Source organism: Puma concolor, chromosome A1, assembly GCF_028749965.1.
Source record: "Puma concolor isolate L17-30 chromosome A1, mPumCon1.1.hap2, whole genome shotgun sequence".
NCBI lineage: Eukaryota > Metazoa > Chordata > Mammalia > Carnivora > Felidae > Puma > Puma concolor.
This window is the reverse complement of record NC_141667.1, coordinates 86,681,418-86,701,951: the sequence shown is the minus strand read 5'-3', so window position 1 is coordinate 86,701,951 and position 20,534 is coordinate 86,681,418. Positions and strand designations below refer to the sequence as shown.

Genomic DNA, 20,534 nt, shown 5'->3' with positions numbered 1-20,534 from the left:
GGGTATCTTTGGGAAGAACATTCCAGGCAGAGGCAACAGTGAATACAGGAGCCCTGAGAAAGGAGTATGTGGAGGGGCAGGTGTGGTGGTGATTCTAAGGGACATCACAGGGCTTAGGTATTTGGAAACATGCTCAGTTCTCTGAAAATAGCCGAAAGACCTTTGGAGAAAGAAATTGTGCACGTACACATGCAGGAAGATACTGTAAACCCTTGAACATTGGCATGGACTGTCAAGAGCTAGCAGATACCCGGTTTGCAAAGAGCTAGCAGAAGCTTGACTTATTAATTTCAAGGATGTTTAGTGAATCATTCTTGATTTTTCAAAACATATCAGGTGTCTAATTATGAAGGCAGAAGAGTAAACTTGTACTGAGGAAATGTATGCAATTTGGGCAACTACATATTGGGTCAGAGAGCCCACTGGATAACCCAGACAAATCAGTAGAGTGCACAGTGGTTTGTGTATCAACAAAGCATAATTTTTGCCTTTAATTTCTTTTATTTAGGTAAAAATCACACACCATAAAATTTACCCTTTTAAAGTATACAACTTCGTGGTTCTCAGTATTATTCACAAAGTTGTATAAACATCACCATTGTCTAAATCCAGGATGTTTTCATGATGCCACTAGTAGTCATTCTCCTCCCATTCCAGCCCCCGCACTGGCAACTGGTAATCTGCCTTCTGTTTTTATGAATGTGACTATTTTGGACATTTTATTTTTTGAGAGGAAGCACAAGCAAGGGAGGGGCAGAGGGAGAAGAAGAGAGAATCTTAAGCAGTCTCCATGCTCAGCATGGAGCCTGATTCAGGGCTTCATCTCATGACCGTGAGATCATGACTGAACCAAAATCAAGAGTTGGATGCTTAACTGACAGAGCCACCCAGTCACCCCTATTTTGGACATTTCATACAGATGGAATCATATGTGGCCTTTTGTGTCTGCTTCTTTCACATAACATAATGATTTCAGTGTTCTTCCATGTTGTAGTAAGAATAAGTAACTAATTCTTTTTTTTATGTTTATTTTTTATTTCTGAGAGAGAGTGAGAGACAGAGTGTGAGTGGGGGAGGGACAGAGAGAGAGGGATACACAGAATCTGAAGCAGGCTCCAGGCTCTGAGCTGTCAGCACAGAGCCTGACACAGGGCTTGAACTCATGAGCTGTGAGATCATGACCTGAGCCGAAGTCGGATGCTTAACCAACTGAGACACCCAGGTGCTCCAGTCCTTGATTCTTTTTTATGGCTAAATAATACTCCATTATACAGATATATCACATTTTGTTTATTCATGTATTGTTAGACAATAGGATTGTTTCCACCTATTGGCTATTAGAGACATACCTGTACAAGTTTTTGTGTGGGCATATGTTTCCATTTATCTTGGGTATTTACCTAGAAGTAGAATTGTTTGGTCATGTGGGAACTATATGTTCAGCTTTTTGAGGAACTGTCAAACTGTTTCTCAACCTGGCTATACCATTTTACATTCCTACCAGCAATGTATGAGGGGTTCAATTTCCCTACATCCTATTCCACACTTGATTTTTGATAATAGATGTTCTAGTGTATATGAAGTGGTCTCTTGTTGTGTTTTTTATTTGTATGTTTCTAATGACTGATGATGTTGATCATCTTTTCATGGGCATATTGGCTATTTGTAATGTGTTTTTTTGGAGAAAGTTTTATTCAAGTCCTTTGCCCATTTTTAAATTATATTGTCAATTTATGGTTGGGTTGAAAGAGTTCTCTATGTATTTTGGATACTGAATCCAGATATGTGGTTTGCAATTATTTTCTCCTATTCAATGGATTGCCATGTCTTTTCATGCATAAAAACTTTAAAATTTGATGAAGTCTAATTTATCTTCCCTCTCATGTACTGGATCCCTTGCATTTCCATATGAACTTTAGGATCAGCTTGTCAGTTTCTGTAAAGAAAAAAAATCAGCTGGGAATTTGATAGAGATTGTATTGAATCTTTAGATCTATTTGGGGAGTGACATAGTCGTAATACATACTTCCACATATATATTTAGGTCTTGTTTAATTTTTTCCACAGTGTTTTATAGTTTTTAGTTCCTATCAAGGGCTTTTTAAGTTTATTCCTAAGGGTTTTTTATACTATGCTAAATGGCATTGTTTTCATAATTTAATTTTCAAATTCTTTATTTCTAGCATATAGAAATACAGTTGATTGTGGTATACTGACTTTGTATCCTGAAACATTGCTGAAATTGTTACCTCTAGCTGATTTTTAGTGGATCTATTATTTTTTTCTGTATGCAGGGTCATATCATCTGCAGATATAGCTTATCTTCTTGTCCACTCTTTTTTTTCTGTATCATTTAAGATTACTATGTTTCCTCACAAGAGGAATGTTAGAATAAATTTTACAGGTAGTCAATCATACCTTGTTCAAACTGGGCACACATCAAATCTAGCATTATGGGAGTTTTATTTATTTGGTAGTGAACTTTTATCTATCAATGCAAATGCTAAGATACTACACCAAACATCTGCAGGAACTTTTTTCATCATTTTTTTGAATTGTTCACAAACGTTTCCTATAAAATCCAATATACCACAAAGAAATGGCACATCTTTTTACTTCAATTTGAATACAATGGGAAAATATATATATATATATTTACAAAGTTTAAAAAACACTAGCAGGCTGACAGCTTGACTATAGGTGAGAAAATTATCTAACAAAAATCATTTATTTAGCATCAATCACTTCCATAACCAAGTATTATTCTGATTAATAAAACTTGCTGCCATTAGGCTTCTGGCAAATATCTATACCTTTACTGAATTTGTGGAGTTGCTCTTCACTTTGGTTCTCCTTCACAGTTAGTAGCATCGAAAGCTGCTGCAGGGCAGGGACAAGCATTTGCAAATACAAAAACAGTGTCCCCAGCTTACTATAAGCATGAATGTATATGACAGAATTACTTCTCAAGCAACGAATTTTTTTCAAATAATTTTTAAATGTTTATTTATATTTGAGAGAGAGACAGTGTGAGAGCGGGAGAGGGGCAGAGAGATGGAGACAGAATCTGAAGCAGGCTCCAGGCTCTGAGCCGTCAGCATAGAGCCTGACATGGGGCTTGAACTCACAAGCCATGAGATCATGACCTGAACTAAAGTCAGATGCTTAACCAACTGAGCCACCCAGGTGCCCCATAAGCAATGGACTTTCAAATCATCAAGAAGTCACCAGAAACAAATTTGCCAAGATATGCTTATGTTGAAAAGAATGTATTTATTTATATCAGAGTGTTTAGTTTCAAAACTTAGTGTTTAGTTTGGGGTGGGTTGGGGAATCCAGCCATTTGAAAAATGACAGTCTTAAAAAAATGAACACCAAAAATAGGTTCACTAAATTTATTTAAAAAATCAGAACATTTCTTACAAAAGAGAATTACATTCTGCACACTGCTGTGAATAGATGCCAGGGACATATGGACTATTGTTACTTTTCCTCCCTGTTTCACTCCCCAAAATGTTACAATGACCACAAAGCAAAGTGTTCACAATAATTACATGGGTTTTTTTTTTCTTTAGAACCACCAACAATGAGAAAAAATTAAAATTCATTCACTGTGCTGCTATTTCAAAATTTTAATGTTAATTTTTGCACACCCTTCCCCAGCTTCCTTCCTTTTTTTAAGAAACTAAAAGATTTCTTCTGGTGAACAGCAAAGATTTTACTGCACCTCGAACGCAGAACACCTATGAAGGAGAGTAATGGTGGCTTTTTAAACAGAAACAAATAGAAAAAAAAAAAACCAAGATGTAGGATTCCTCTAGTTCTTCACTAGTTGTAGAAGAACTTTCTAGAATCCTGCTTCACACTATAAAAAAAGAAAAAATATTTTGCATCAGAATCCTTCCACATCTGCACACTATTTCACGCTGTTCTGCCAATACTGTGCATTTTGTATCAGGTCCTGTGTTCCTGTAATTGTAATGGTGTGATCTTCAGATCTTTCTAAAGTTTCTTCAATTTTGATTGAATCTCCTGTCTCACAACGATTTGTTTAATCCTCTGACCGCCTTTGCCAATAATAGATCCAGCCAAATCTTTGGGAATAGTTACTTGCGTAGTAACAATAGGTCCACCAAGATAACCATATGAGCCACAACCCCTACATAGGAATAATCCTAGCCAGAGCCACCCTGTGGTTCATAAACCACCTTTCATTCTGATGGGCTCCATGCAACAGAGTTCTAAGTTTCATCAGCACTGAAACCAACATTCCCATTATAGTGGTCTCCAGGTCCTCCTAGGCCATTAGATCTCCTCTTTTAGGTGGTGATAGTGGAGGAAGAGGAAGATTCTGAGCTCTGCTTCAACCCTGGCTACCTCATTCAGGAAGAGACTGAGGAGGTCCTTGATGAGGGATGACATCATCATAATCTCTTCTAGATGGAGGCATAGGACACCAACCCTGACCAGGAAGCATTCTGTCAAAACCGCCTTTCCCCTGCATGGGAAATCCCACAGGACATCTATGGCAGTCAGCAAAAATTGTAAAACCATCCTAGGTTTCATCATAAAAATTGGGATCGTTAAGCTGTGCACGTCCTTTTATGGGTGACTCTGTTATAAGATGATGGATGATCTTGATGCACTGTTCAGTCCTATGAAGTTTTTCTCCAATGAGAACAACTCTGTCAGTGGAATGAAGACAGGAGTCCTAGAAAAGCCTGACTGTTGTGTGTGTTCCTTCAACGTTCTTTGATTTTAGCACCTTTAACCCCAGTAATTCCTCCTGCCAGTCTCTGATGAATCAAGTTGCAACTCGAAGTCAAAGTTGCTTCCTTTATAGTGTTGGTATTTTAAGCATTCCACAGTATCAGATTCTAGTGGGAGCTGATTGGTTGCTGTGGGTGATGGCAACTGTAGGCCCTCCTCTAAGGTAGAAATTCTTCAGAATTTCTCCAATTGTTTCAGTATCAGCACTGATAGTCACTATATGCTCAGGCCACTTCCATCTGGGACTAAAACACTGGAATTGTGGTCTGTATGGGGAAACTTAATATTCTTGGCTCCTTCCCAATCACTACCCCAGCATTCTTGCTGTGTAGTAGAATGTGTAAGTCAACCAACCATCTTACCAGTGTTTCTAGATTTTCTAAAGTCTTGTTCCTCTTCTGTATCTTCTGTGTGATGTTTACCAAATTCAGCGTTGGTTATGGTGTCAGGGAAGGTTTCCTCTGGCTGGTCAGTTTCCATTTTCTTATAATAAATGGACAAAACAATCAGGTATTATATATCCTTGTAGAGCAGAGCTGTACTCTTCTGGGCAGGACCAGCTGACAGCCTAGTGCTGCAGTCACTCCCCATGCCCTGCCACCCCAGACCAACATCCCTAGGCCCCTGGGCTGCTGTGCTGCACTCAGCTGGTCACAGCTAGACAGAGTCTTCTTGTTCTTTCTCAATGCCTTTTATTTAGTTTTCGTGCCTAATTGCCTTAGTTAGAACTTTCATTCAATGTTGACTAGAAGTGCTTAAGTGGATTCCTTGTCTTATTTGTGATCTTAGGAGAAAGTGTTCACTTTTTCACTGTGGAGTGTTATGTTACCTGTGGATTGTTTTCTTTTTGTATGTAATGGTTGAAGAGTTTCTATTTTAATCCTAGATTCTTGAGTGTTTTTATCCTGACAGGTGTTAGATATGTCACATGCTTTTCCTGAAGTGATCATTTTTTGGTCCCTTAATCTACTTCTATGGTGTAGTATATTAATTTTCATACATTGAATGCATCTTTGCATTTCTCAAATAAATCCTACTTGATGGTATTGTTTAATCCTTTTTATAAGTTGCCAGATTTGATTTGCTAGTATTTTGTTGAGGACTCTGGTGCTTATAACCTCTTTGTCTGTATAGGATAATTCTGGGCTGATGGAATGAATTGAGAAGTGTTCTCTCCACTTATATTTTTTATTTTCATTTTTATGGAAAAATGTGTTAAAGATGGGTTATTAGTTATTTTTTCTTTAAACATTTCGTAGAATTGCCAATGAAGATCTCTCATAGATTTTCCATTGCTTCTTGATTAAGTTTTGGTAATTTTATCTTTTACTCCTGATTTTTGTAATTTAAAACTTCTATTTTTTTCTTGGTCAGTCTAGCTACAGAGCTGTCATGAAAAAAAATTTCAAAGAACCATCTTTAAGTTTTGTTGATTCTCTTATTTTATGTTTTTCTATTCTCTCTTATTTTCCTCTCTAATCTTCATTATCGTTTAAAATTTTTGCTTTGGGCTTAGTTTGCTCTTTTTCTAGTTTCTAACAGTGGAAGATTTGGTGATTAATTTGAGATTTTTCTTTTTTATTAATAGAGGTGTGTAGAGCCATGAATGTTTTTATATTCACAGCTTTATCTTATTCATAGCATAAATAATTTGATATATATTTTCATTTTTTAAAAATGTGTTTTCATTTTTATTAATCTCCAGGTATTTTCTAATTTCTCTTGTGATTTCTTCTTTGACACCTTAATTATTATAGGAGCATGTTAATTTCCACATATTTATGGATTTCCCAAATTTCCTTCTGTTAGTGAGTTCTCATTTCATTTCATGCTATCAGAGTATACTTTGTTTCATTTAATCCTTTTAAATTTACTGAAGCTTGTTTTATGTCTTAACATATGACGTGTCCTGTAGAATGTTTCATGGACACTTGATCTTGGGGTTTTTGTGTAGTGTTGTAAGCTGTCTGTTAGGTATAATTGGTTTAAATTCTGTTCAAGTCTTATATTTCCTGCTTGATCTTCCATCTAGTTGTTCTATCCACTGTTGAAAGTAGGGTATTATAGTCTCCATTCTACCAGTTTTTGCTTCATGTACTTGTTAGGTGCATGGATGATTATAATAGGTGTACTTCTTGATGCATTGATACTTTTTTCATTATAACATGTCCTTCTTTGTGTCTAGTAACAACTTTTGCGTTAAAGTCTATTTTTTTGAAATTAGTATAGCCATTCTTATTGTTTGCATGCTGTATCTTTTTCTATCTTTTCATTTTCAACTTATTTGTGTTTGTAAATCTGAAGTGTACAGAAAGCATCTAGTTGAATTATTTTTTAAAAGTTCATTCTGTCAGCTTCTGCATTTTAATTGGAGAATTTAATCCACTTATCTTTAATGTAATTATTAGATTACATTTGCCATTTTGCTATTTGTTTTACATGTTTTTGGTTTTATTAGTTCCTCTCTTTCTCCATGACTACCTTATTTTGTATTAAGTAGATATTTTCTGCTGTACCATTGAAATATCCTTGTTTATTTTACTATATTTATGAGATTTCTTTTTTTTTTCAGTAACTAGGGAATACCATTAACATCTTCATTTATTATAGTCTAATTCAGATTAACACCAATTTAATTCAAATGGTATAAAATATTTTCTCCTTGTGACTCCATTCCCTCTCCTTTCTTTGTGCTGTTATTTTCCTACAAATTTCATCTTCATAAATATATGGTCAGGGATAGAAATATATAATCATTGCTTTGTACTTTTAAATCATATAGGAGGAAACTAGAGTTATAAATAAAAGATAAATTTATATTGTCTTTTAAAAATATTTTGTTTATCTGGGAATGTGTTAATTTCTCCTACATTTTTGAATGATAAATCTATTAAATATAGAACTCTTGGTTGTCTAGGAATGGAGCTTTGAAAGCATTCCAATAATATTTTGCTCCTTCCAGTGGCGGTTAGGCTGATGATTGTCATGATAAATGCAGGCTTTGGATTTTTAAGACTATCATGGATCTACAGAGGAAGGAATGAGGATAAAGCAAGTTAAAATGTCAAAAGCTCACTGCTCTTACCAATTCAGCTGTTTTTCTTCTACTTTTCATTTTTTAATAAGCACTCCTCAGATTGCTGCAAGCCTTTGGTTATTTTCAGCATTGCAAAAAGCTAAATCTGACATTTTTTTGCCAGTATTTTTATTGCTTTTATGGAAGAGAGACTTTTCAGACGTCCATACTTGTTCTTTTTACTGATGTCACTAGAACACTTAGGGTGAATCATTTTAACATCTCACCATTTGTTATAGCGTTCCAAATTAAAGCTGGTTGTTTTAGACTGAGTTTCACTGGAAACAGAACATGAGATAAAGACCTGTATACAGATAGTTTATTTGGAAGGTAATTCTAGGGAGCAGAAGTGAAAAAGCCAAAAGAATGAGGATGAGAAGGAGCACAAGCCAATATCAGGCTGTGTTAATCATGTCACTGCTACAAGCAATGGAGGCTTGGCAGTACTAGGACCTCCATGGAAACACACAGAATGCCTTCCAAACCAGAGGTGAATGCATTTTTCCATCAGCTCTTATCTTCAATTGGCTGGTTATATCTGCAATGTTCTTAACTTTCCGATACTTCCATGTCTCAAGTGCCATGACCAGAGAAAGTGCCTGTATTATCCACACATTGAGGGAAAAGGGTATACCTGCTGTAGACACTGTCAGCAGAAAATGAATCAAAGGTCTCTCTGGTATTGTTTTCCCTAGCTGAGACTGCAGTCAGAGGTGAGGTGAAGAGGACATGGGCTGGAGTATCTATGTGTATTAGTCAGGGTTCTCCAGAGAAACAGAACCAGAAATAGAGAAATAGAAGCAACGGTGTGTGTGTGTGTGTGTGTGTGTGTGTGTGTGTGTTGTGTGTATGGTGTATTGTATAAGCCAATTTCATATATATATATGCCATTTTTTAGAGTTTATTTTTATTTTGAAAGAGAGATTGAGAGCATGTGCAGGGGAGGGGCAGAGAGAAGGGGAAAGAGAAAGAATCTCAACAGACTCGGTGCTGTCAGCAGGGAGCCTAGTGTGGGGCTCAAATCCATAAACTCTGAGGTCATGATCTGAGCCAAAACCAAGAGCTGGACACTCAACTGTCTGAGCCATCTAGGCACCCCTATATGCACCATTATAATAATATATACAATATATTATGATATATGACAAGGAGTTGGCTCACACAGTTATGGGGCTGGCAAGTCCCAAGATTTGTAGGATTAGTCTGCAAAATGGAAATGCAAAAGAGCTGATGGTGTGGCTCCATTTTAAGTTCAAAGGCACAATAACAAGGAGAGTTGATGATATCTGAAGGCCAGCAGGCTTGCAACCCAGAAAGAGCTGATATGATATTTCAGATTGAGTTTGAAGGCTGGAAGAAGCCCATGTCCCAGAGAGAAGGCAGTCAAACAAGCAAAAAAAAAAAAAAAAAACAAAAAACACCTCTCTTCCTTAGGGAATAGTCAATCCCGTTGTTCTATTTAGGCTTTCATCTGACTGGATGAGGGCCCATACTTTAGGGAGAACAATCTACAAAATCTGCTGAAGTTAATCTCATTCAATATGCTCATAGAAACACCTGGAATAATGTTTGGCCAAATATCTGGGAACCCTGTGGTTCATTCAGGTTGACACATAAAATTAACCATTATGTTATGACATTTATTAAATCAGTCTACAGGTCAGACATTAATAACTAGAACTAACTAGTTAATGATTGCTTTACCTAGCAATCTAGCATAGTGTAGTGTTAGGAAATTATAAGCTTTGTCTAATCAACCCTTACAGATAGAAATAGAACTCAAGTACTCAGCTACAAATATTACATTCCCAAAGTAATATAATGTATTGTAGAAAAAATTAACATTAAAATATTCTATTTCAGTTACAATGATTTCTTTGTAGCTGTAAAGTTAATCTATGAAATAAATTCTAATAAAAGCAGTATAAGATTTTTTCATTTTCAAGTTTTTATTAAATTCCAGTTAATTAACATTTAGTGTGATATTAGTTTCAGGTGTAGAATTTAGTGATTCATCACTTACATACACACCCAATGCTTATCACAAGTGTCCTCCTTACACCAATTACCCATTTAATCCATCCTCCATCATCCATCTTTCCTCCAGCAACCCTCAGTTAGTTCTCTGTAGCTAAGAGTCTTTTTTATGGTTTTCCTCTTTCCCCCGCATGTTCATTTGTTTTGTTTCTTAAATTCCACATCTGAGTAAAATCATATGGTATTTGTCTTTCTCTGATGATTTAATGTGCTTAGCATAATACTTTCTAGCTCCATTCATGTCTTTGGAAATGGTAAGAATTCATTCTTTTTTTTTTTATGGCCGAATAATATTCCATTGTACGTGTATACCACCTCTTCTTTATCCCTTCATCAGCTGATGGACATTTGGGCTCTTTCCATACTTGGGCTGCTGTTGATAATACTGCTATAAACATTGGGGTGCATGTGCTCCTTTGAATTAGTATTTTTATATCCTTTGGGTAAATACCTAGTAGTGCAGTTGCGGGATCATGGGGTAGTTCTATTTTAGCTTTTTGAGGGACCTCCATGCTGTTTTCCAGAGTGGCTACACCAGTTTGCATTCCTTCTAACAGTATAAGAAGTTTTCCCTTTCTCCACATCCTCACCAACAACTGTTGTTTCCTGTGTTGTTAATTTCAACAATTCTGACAGGTGTGGGGTGATATCTCATTATAGTTTTTACTTGTATTTCCCTGATGACGAGTGATGTTAAGCATCCTTTCATGTGTCCGTTAGCCATCTGGATATCTTTTTTGGAAAAATGTATATTCATGTCTTCTGCCCAGTTTTTAACTGGATTATTTGTTTTTTGGATGTTGAGTTTGGTAAATTATTTATAGATTTTGGATACTAACCCTTTATTGGAAATGCCATTTGCAAGTATCTTCTCCCATTCTGTAGGCTGCCTTTTACTTTCATTATTGTTTCTTTTACTGTGCAGAAGCTTTTTATCTTGAAGTCCCAATAGTTTATTTTTGCTTTTGTTTCCTTTGCCTCAGGAGACCTGTCTAATAAGAACTTGATACAGCTGATGTTAGGGAGGTTACTGCCTGAGTTCTCTTCTAGGATTTTGATGGTTGCATATCTTATTTTTAGGTCTTCTATCCGTTTTGAGTTTATTATAGTGTATGGTGTAAGAAAGTGGTCCAGTTTGGTTTTTTTGCATGTTGCTGTCCAGTTTTCTCAACATTTGTTGAAGAGACTGTCTTTTTGCCATTGGATAGTCTTTCCTGCTTTGTCAAAGGTTAGTTGGCCATACATTTGTAGGTCCATTTCTGGGTCTTTTATTCTGTTCCATTGATCTATGTGTCTGTTTTTGTGCCAGTACCATACAGTCTTGATCACTGCAGCTTTGTTTGTTTGTTTGTTTTTTAATGTTTATTTTTGATAGAGACAAAGTGCTAGTGGGGGAGGGGCAGAGAGAGAGGGAGACAGTATTTGAAACAGGCTCCTAGCTGTCAGCACAGAGCATGATGTGGGGCTTGAACTCAGGAATGGCGAGATCATGAACTGACCTAAAGTCAGACACCCAATCCCCTGAGCCACTCAGGCGCCCCAAGCAGTATGTTTTTTAACCTCCATGTGTTTGTGGTCTTTCCAACTTTTTTCTTGTGATTAACTTCAAGTTTAATAGCATTATGGTCAGAAAATATGCATGGTATGATTTCAGTCTTGTTGCACTTATTGAAGCCTGATTTGTGACCTAGTATGTGATCTCTTCTGGAGAATGTTTCATGTGTACTCAAAAAGAATGTGCATTCTGCTGCTTTAGGATGAAATGTTTTGAATATATCTGTTTAAGTCCATCCAGTACAGTGTGTCATTCAAAGCCATTGTTTCCTTGTTGATTTTCTCTTAGATGATCTGTCCATTGCTATAAGTAGGATATTAAAGTCCCTTACTATTATTATTGTTAATGAGTTCCTTTATGTTGTTTTTTATTGTTTTATATATTTGGGTGCTCCCAAGTAGGTAGCATAAATATTTACAATTGTTAGATCTTCTTGTTGGATAGTCCCCTTTATTATGATGTAGTGCCCTTCTTCATCTCTTGTTATAGTCTTTGGTTTAAAATCTAGTTTGTCTAATAAAAGCATTGCTACTGTGGCTTTCTTTTGACATCCATTTGTATGATAAATGTTTCTCCATCCTCTCATTTTCAATCTGCAAGTGTCTTTTGATCTCTAGGCCGTATATTGATGGGTCTTGTTTTTTTTTTTTTTTTAATCTATTCTGACACCCACTATATTTTGATTGGAGAATTTAATCCATTTACATTCAAAGTGATTATTGATATGTATTTGGTGCCTTTTTTTTACTTGTTTTGTTGTTGTTTCTGGAGACTTAGTTCTTTCCTAGTTTTTGTTGCTTTTGGTCTTTCCCACTCAAAGTGTCCCCCTTTAATATTTCTTGCAGAACTGGTTTAGTGGTCATGAATTCCTTTGGTTTTTGTTTGTCTGGGAAACTTTTTATCTCTCCTCCTATTCTGAATGATAGCCTTGCTTGATAGAATATTCTTCACTGCATATTTTTCCTAGTCATCATGTTGAGTATATCATACCACTCCTTTTGGCTTGCCAAGTTTCTGTGGAGAGATCTGTTGCTAACTTTACTATATTTTGCAAATTTAGCTATTATGTCTTGGTGTTATGCTGTTTTTTGCTGTGCCTCTCTGTGTCTCTTGGATTTGGATGTATGGTTTCCTTCCCCAGATTAGGGAAGTTTTCAGCTACAGTTTGCTCAAATCAACCTGCCCCCTTTTCTTCTTCTGGGTCTCCTGTGACATGAATGTCATTATGCTTGATGGAGTCACTGAGTTCCCTAAGCCTACTTAGGGAATCTTATGATTCAAGATTTTTCCTTCCCCCTTTTGTTCAGCTTTATTATTTTCCATATTGCTATCTTCTATATCAGTGATGTGTTCCTCCCCTTCTTCCATCATTGTGCTCATTATAGTCAGTCAGTTTCAAATCTTGGTTATTGCATTTTTCATTTCATACTGGTTTTTAAGTCTTTTTATCTTTTTGGTAAGGGTCTCCCTGATGACCTCTACGCTCTTCTCAAGCCCATGTAGTATCCTTATGACTGTTGCCTTAAATTCTGGATCAGGCACATTTCTTATATCTGTTTTGATTAGATCCTGGCTGTGACCTTTTCTTGTTCTTTGTTTTGGTATGAATTCCTCCACCTGGGCATTTTGTGTAGGTCACGGTCTCTGTCTTCTTCTTTGTGTTAGGAAGCCTGTTATGTTTCCCTTTCCTGAGAGTAATGGCTTTATACAGAAGAGGTCATATAATGTCCAGGATCTGGCACATCAGGAAGTGTCTCTGGTGTGTGTATTGCATGCACTCTACTACTGTGTTATGGCTGCTCTATCCCTTAGGTCAGTCCTCTGTAGCATTTCTACTTGTCTGCAGTGGGGAGTGTTTGCAACTTTGCCAGAGTGTGGAGAGTTTTAACTAGGTTTGCTCTGGTCTGCTTGCTAAAAGAGACCTGATGCTATTTCCACTAGAATTGAAGTTTTGCAGAACTCTATGGTCAGTAGATGTCATTTATATGGGCATTCATTTTGTTCTTCTGGGGGAAGGGGCACACTATGCTGATCCTTAGGCACACTTTCCTGAAAAAAGCAGTACTGGCAGAGTGCCAAGGGTGTACGCCACAGGGTGAGACTTGGTGTAAGCACATCAAGCAGCCTGTGCTGTTTGTTGAAGTTAGTTTATGCTGAGGGGCTGGGGAGGAAAATGGCCCCAGGAAGCTCCTTTGTCCCTGAGAGGAGAAAGTGGTGGAGTCTGTGCTTGCTGTTCTCAGGGAAGCCCTCTCAGAAGAGCAAATAACTTCCCCTCTGCATCCTAGGCATTTTTTAGATTGTTGCTTTCACACTGTCTCTTGGCATTATTTGCCTGCCTGAAACAGTGCTATGCACTTTGGGGTCTATCTCAGCCAAGCTTGCTAACTTTTAAAACTCCAGACATTAGGCATCTGATGTGGTGAGGACCTGAGCTGGTCTTCTGGGGGTGGATCTCACTGTGCTAGGACTGTTGTAGGTTTGACTAAGGAGGGCAGTTTCGCCAGAGTGCATGGGCATGGGATTTGGAGCAAAACATGTTAAACAGCCAGTGTCCAGGGTGGCTGCCCTCAGTAGGTGTCTCTGTTCCTATGCTGAGGGGTCGGGGAGGGGAACAGTGCCTGCTAGCTTTTTTGTTCCCAGAGAGGCTATGCCACCTCTCCCAGATGTGCTCTAAGAAAAGGGAACAGTTTCTCCCTGTGAGTCTTAGGTGATCATCAGTTTGTGCCTTAGGCCGCCTCCCCGCCCCTTCTGGATTCCCTGCCTGCTTTTTCCCCATGAGTAGGGGAGCACTCTCAGGGCTCTATCCTAGCCATGCCCCAGACCTTGAAGACTTCATTCTTAAAGTCTTGCTGGTTGCAAAAAGTCACGAAAATCAGCCCCACTCATTTTCCCAGCCAATGGCTTTGGGGAAGTGTTCTCCTTATGCAGTCCCCTGTGTGCTTCTCTCTCTCTCTCTGACCTCTTTCCATGACCAGGGCTCCCTCCCCTGCTCAGCACCCATGTTCCATTTCTCCACCAAACCATGCCTCCACACCTCCTACCTTCGTGGATGTGCACCTTCCTCTAGTTGTGCAGTTTGTTGTGTCAGTCCTCGGGTTGATTTCATTGAGATATAGAACTTTTAAAGAATAAATCATATACCATATTTAATGTCTCCATCTTAAGTATATACACAAATATTGTTAAGGTATGCTTTTTAAGGAATATATGCAGTATATCAATGTTTGTTTATGACTCAAATTTTTCTAAGCAGAGCTATAAATAAGTTATTTTCCATTTCATTTAATGCTATAATTTTAGGTGCTATCGTATATTAATGCTTCAGTTCATTAAATTTGTCCTTAACAATATAAGGTTCTGCTATTCTAGTGCTAGGTGACAGAATTAGATTTCTAGCCCCAGGGTACTTAAAGGTGACAGCAAGGTTCTGTTACATTTTTGCAATTTATTAAATGTGTTTGGAAAAGAGATACCAGATGCTTAGATAAAGATTTGGGGTTTTGCAATTCTTTATAGTACTAAAGATAAAAGAGAAGAAATATATATTAGTGTAGAAAATTCAGCTTGCCAAGTGGTTTTATAATTTTCTTCTTGTTTTGAATAACAAAAAATTATAGAGATATAAATTATATTACATTGTTCTGAATTTGGTCAGGTAAATCATGTATTTATTTTATGCAAATGAAGGACTATTTTTCATATTTTAAAATTATTACCTATTTGAAAATCTTCATCTGTGATTGAAAAATGACTTCCAAATTAATGATCAAAGTTTCCCTGGAGGACCCAGAGGACATAGCATCAAAACAAAGAATTACTTGCAGGCCTTAAAGCCAAATAAGATTTTCTCTGCTGGATTTTGGACTTCTTTGGGAGCTGTGACCCCTTTGTGCCTTCCAGTTTCTCCCTTTTGGAATAAAAATATCTTATGCTTGTCTCATCATTGTATTTTGGGAAAGGATAGTTGGTTTTTACATTTCACAGGTTCACAGATGGAGCGAAATTTTGCTTCGGGATGGGCAATACTCAGAGTCTCACCTGTAGCTGATTCAGGTGATTTATTGATTTATTTTTTTATTTTAGAGAGAGAGAGAGAGAGAGAGAGCGCGAGAGAGAGCGCATGAATGGTAGAAGGGCAGAGGAAGAGAGAGAGAATCCCAAGCAGGCTCCACACTCGGTGCAGAGCATGATGCACAACTCAATCCCCTGACCCTAGGATAATGACCTGAGCTGAAATCAAGAGTTGGAAGCTCACGTGACTGAGCCACCCAGATGTTACTGAATCAGATGATTTTGTTGAGCAGAATTAGAATTCTTTGTTTTGGTTTTTAGATGAGATACTTGTATTTAGAGTTAATACTGGAATGGTTTAAGACTGTTGAAGATAACGAAATGAGGTGAGTGTTTTCTTTTTTATTCCAAGACAGATACAACTTTGGGGGGCCAAAGGTGGACTATACTGGATTGAATGGTGTCCCTCCAAATTCACATCTACCCAGAACCTCAGAATGTAATCACTTAGAAATAGTGTCTTTGCAGATGTAATTTGTTAAGATGGTGTCATACTGAATTAGGATGGACCTTTAGTCCAAAGACTAGCATTCTTATAAAATGCCCATGTGAAGACACAGACACACACATAACCACAGAAGAGAAGGTCCTGTGAAGGAGGTGGACATTGGAGGGAAACATCTATAATCCAGGGAATGCCAGGGATTCCTAGAAACCACCAACAGCAGAGAGGGAAGAAGCATTCTTCCCTAGTGTCTTCAGAGGGTGCCTAGCCCAAATGATATTTTCATTTTTTACTCCTAGACTCCATAACCTTGGAAGAATAAATTTCTCTTATTTTAAGCCACCCACCTTGTAGTGTTTTGTCATGGCAGCCCTCTGGAACTAATGCAGTTTTGTACTCAGACATGTCAGGAATGACCAGGTAGACAAATTGGAACTAGTAGTCCTTTTAGAACACATAGATGTAAGACAATCATGCACTTAGATGCCAAATGCAGCATTGATGACTAAACTCATACTGTAGTATTGCTAGCAAGTTACTAGGTTTACATATAAAGTGTACATACTTTCCACTATTTAAGGAATTAGGTTATTACAACATAGTACTTAGGACCCAGGACCTAATGTAAAAGAATTTCCCCAAGGACCTCTACCAAATACATGGTCATCCGGTAACCTCTAAAGTCAGCCACAGGTATCTCCTCTATGTATGCCTAAATATGACTTCTCAATTTGTTGCTGCTAAATCCACTAGATACTAAAAATTTTCTGTTATGTTTTCATATAGTCCGTGCACAGTTTGTTGTCATGTATACTTTATCCATAGGCAAAAACACTTAAGACTGAGGTGGCATCTGGCTGACTCAGTCGGTTAACTGTCCGACTCTTGGTTTTGGATCAGATCATGATCTCAGTTTTGTGGATTCAAGCCCAACATCAAGCTCTACACTGATATCATGGAGACTGGGATTCTCTCTCTCTCTCTCTCTCTCTCTCTCTCTCTCTCTCCCCCCCCCCCGCTCTCTGCCCCTCCCCCGCTCATGCTGTCTGTCTCTCAAAATAAATAAACTTTAAAAAATTAAAAAAAACCCTGAAATCTAAAAATAGAAAAGGAAATAAGTATATATATGCAAAGGATAGAAGTAGTTGAATGTTTCTTATAAGCAGATGTTATGGAGCAGATATGATTGAAAATTTCTTTTAATAATACTCTGAAGCTAACCAATCAACAAAAGTTAAGTTAGAGAGGACTCATTCTTCCTTTTTTTTGTTTACTGTTTTGAGATAAATCGTTATTTCACTTCAAGACTTACCAGAGGCATTGTTTCCTCTAGGATGCTATCTTTGAACTCCAAGTCCAGATATTTGTCCACAGCTAGTTGCTAGATCCCCAGTGCTTTTTCAGATCTTTTATTGTAGTGTAATAATTTGTTTATGTGATTGTCTTCTCTACTTGACTATCAACCCCTAAAGAAAGTTCATTGGACTAGATAGGTTGCATTTTCTCCAGGACTGAACAGTCTTTATCTTTAAAAACAGCTTTGACAGTTTAATGGACATACAGTAAACTGCATATATTTCAAGTGTACAATCTGATAAGTTTTGACATATATGTATGCCCATCGGGCCATCATCATAACGAGAGTGAACTTGGTCATCACCCCCCCCCCCCAAGTGTCCTTGTATGGATGAGATGGATTTAAATGAAACTTTAGAAGAGATACTGATTGTAGAGAACTTAAAATATTCTGGATAAAAATGTCGGTGGGGGAAGTTTATGTAATTTGTAGCAGTTAGATCACAACCTTCCAGGCAGGATATGAGGTAGCCTTTTTATTTATTACTTTTTTTCTCTTCTTAGAGAGAGGGAAAGAGGGAGCACAAGTAGGGTAGAGGGGCAGAGAGAGAAAAAGGAAGGATCTTAAGTAGGCTCTATGCCCAGTGTGGAGCCCAACCAGGGCTTGATCCCACGACCTTGGGGTTATGACCTGAGCTGAAAGAGGAGTTAGACGCTCAACAGACTAAGCCATCCAGGTGCCCCTGGAAATGTCTTTTTAAGACCCATTCTGGCCTATTGAAATCCTCTCCCTGCATCACATCTGCTCAAGAAATGGTGCCTTGAGTTTGATGTTAACCTTAGTGAGTTTGGAACTCAGTAAAAACCAATAAAAGCTAATACTGTAGGTCATTAATTCTAGGTTTATATTTTAATTCCTTGAAATGAGGATTCATCTTGCAATCAGTAATGTGTCATGATTTAATTAGCATTTTATTTTAATCAGTATATAAAGTAATAGTTAATCTTAATATTCATTTTATCTATTATACAAAATCTGCTTCTTTGTGGTTAAAGGATCAGAGACAGAATGCCTATTATATTTTCTCTAAGTTTACAGTTTCCTATTAAGCCATTCATGGTTCTGGTTTTTTGTGTAGTCTCCTGAGGTTTGAATTGTGAGCCTGTTGCTATAGGACTCAGCGAGAGTCAGTTGGAAAGATACAGGAAAATGAAAAGCCCTTTGATGTTAAGATAACCTGATGTAGCTATGAGATGTTACTGTTTTCAAAAATAATTAAAACCATTTTTGAAACTTGTACAAGTCATTGTGTAAAGAAAGACTTGTTTTAGGGCCCTACCCAAAAAAGGCATATTAATTGGACCAGAAAGAAGGACTGACTAATCAAAGGGCAGGAAGGAGAATGTGGAAAATAAACCTTATTATAAATTTAATCTGGACTCACCCTGTCAAATTAGAGGTATAGATCAGAAGTTTTATACTGTTGTTATTGTTGAGTTTGTGTCTTTGGGGATGCTGCTCACTGGGTATATTCACACACTGGGTGTGTTGCCTGGCAAGTTCCAAACACTGTTGTAATTTAAATGAAAGGCCAGTAGTAAAGAAGGGATATTGATCACATGACAGGCTGTCCTGATGGTGTCAAGATGGAACGTATTGTGTTTGTATTAATCACAACCTGGGGTTTTTTGTCTTGTTCTTTGGGATTAGAAATGTGCTTTTATTGGACATGAAGAGTACATCCATTTCTCAGGATCAGAGTCATTTTTACCAGGGACCTAGGACCAGATTGTTAAAGAACAATGAGAAGTAAGACTGTCAAGTGGCCCGACCAGCATATTCTCTTATTTTAGCTAGAGCTACACGGAAAACTAAATTACAATCAGAAGACCACTTGATGAGGACAGAATCATCAAGGTTAATAGTGTGATAAATAACAGAAACAGAGTGCATAAATTAGTGGTTAAGGGTACCCTCTCTCTGTGTCATGCTTGTTCAAAACCAGTTTCTAGTATTTAAGCTTTGTTTATTTGTGGTTCAAAATTGACCATCTCTCTACTATTTATTTCCACAGTCTTATTTAGGCTACTGTATAATTGGTTATGTTTCAAGTTGACTCAATTATCATTATATGCCTATCTTAACTGCTATGTTTATGTACCAAACTCTCAGTCATATATCACAGACAATATCTTGTCTGAGTTAATATTTTGGTTTACTCTTGCATTTGAATAACCACTTCTGTGTGATTTGTGACTTTTTAGGTTTGTATGTTTGTATGTATTTGAAATTTTAATAGTTTATCTTTTAAATTATGATCTAATTCTTGAATAGGGAGATTCTTTGTCATTGCCTTCATGCGCTATCATAGATAGCAGATTTCAAAGTACCTCCAAATATTTTAGGACTTTGGAAGGGTTTCTGGATTCTGGGTAGGCCATGTGAAAAAGGGAGATTGAAGAGGGTCAAAACATTGGTTTTGGCAGTTTCCTTGAAGCAAGTTTCAGTGTTCAGGTACAATCAGAGTTGGCTTAAAAGTAAGGTGGATACATCAAGCCTTTCTTGAATATCCATATTTCCTCCATTATAGTCACTCTGACAGACTTATTAATCTCTTTATCTTCCTTTTTTGTTTCACTTTTTTCTCCTATCAATAATGGAGAATGATTCTCAATTCATGCAAATGAATATTACTATACAGATAAGTGTAGCTGACAGTCACTGAATGCTAATTTTATTATTCACATTTAGCATGTGCATAAATTAAGTCGTGTTGTTCAAGTTTCTTTATGCAATTGTTATGAAATGAATAGTTCTTAAGCTAAAGTCATTCTCTTACTAACTTTGTTTTTACACTTCTTTATAAATATACCTATGAAGATTATTTCCCTTTCCTATTTTTTAGAAAGGAAGAATTATAAGTAGAAAGTTAACAATGGGAAGGATGTGCGTTCATTTGCATGAAATTATTGTTAAGGACAAAATTACTATACAAGTATTATAATGTTGAGATTGCATGCAGTACATAATAATTACGTTATTATACTTTAAATCTTCTATTGGTCAGAATTGTCAGTTTATAAGAGTAACCTTTGAGGAAAAATGAATTAAAGGAAATGGGTAGAGAACAAACCAATGAGAAATCTTACTGGGGAGGTAGTGGTATGGTAGAGACTGATGAGCTTTTAACTAAACCATATTTTCTCTTCTTGACCCATAGTTAAACCACATTTCCCAGTTTCCTTTGCACTCAGGTATAGCCTGAGTGTTGATGATCTATCCA

General features: G+C 37.0%; 1 pseudogene; it reads right to left on the bottom strand.

Moving 5' to 3' along the window:
• Positions 1–3,892: 3,892 nt before the first annotated feature.
• On the bottom strand, positions 3,893–5,345 carry LOC112861223 (heterogeneous nuclear ribonucleoprotein K pseudogene; annotated as a pseudogene).
• Positions 5,346–20,534: the final 15,189 nt, after the last annotated feature.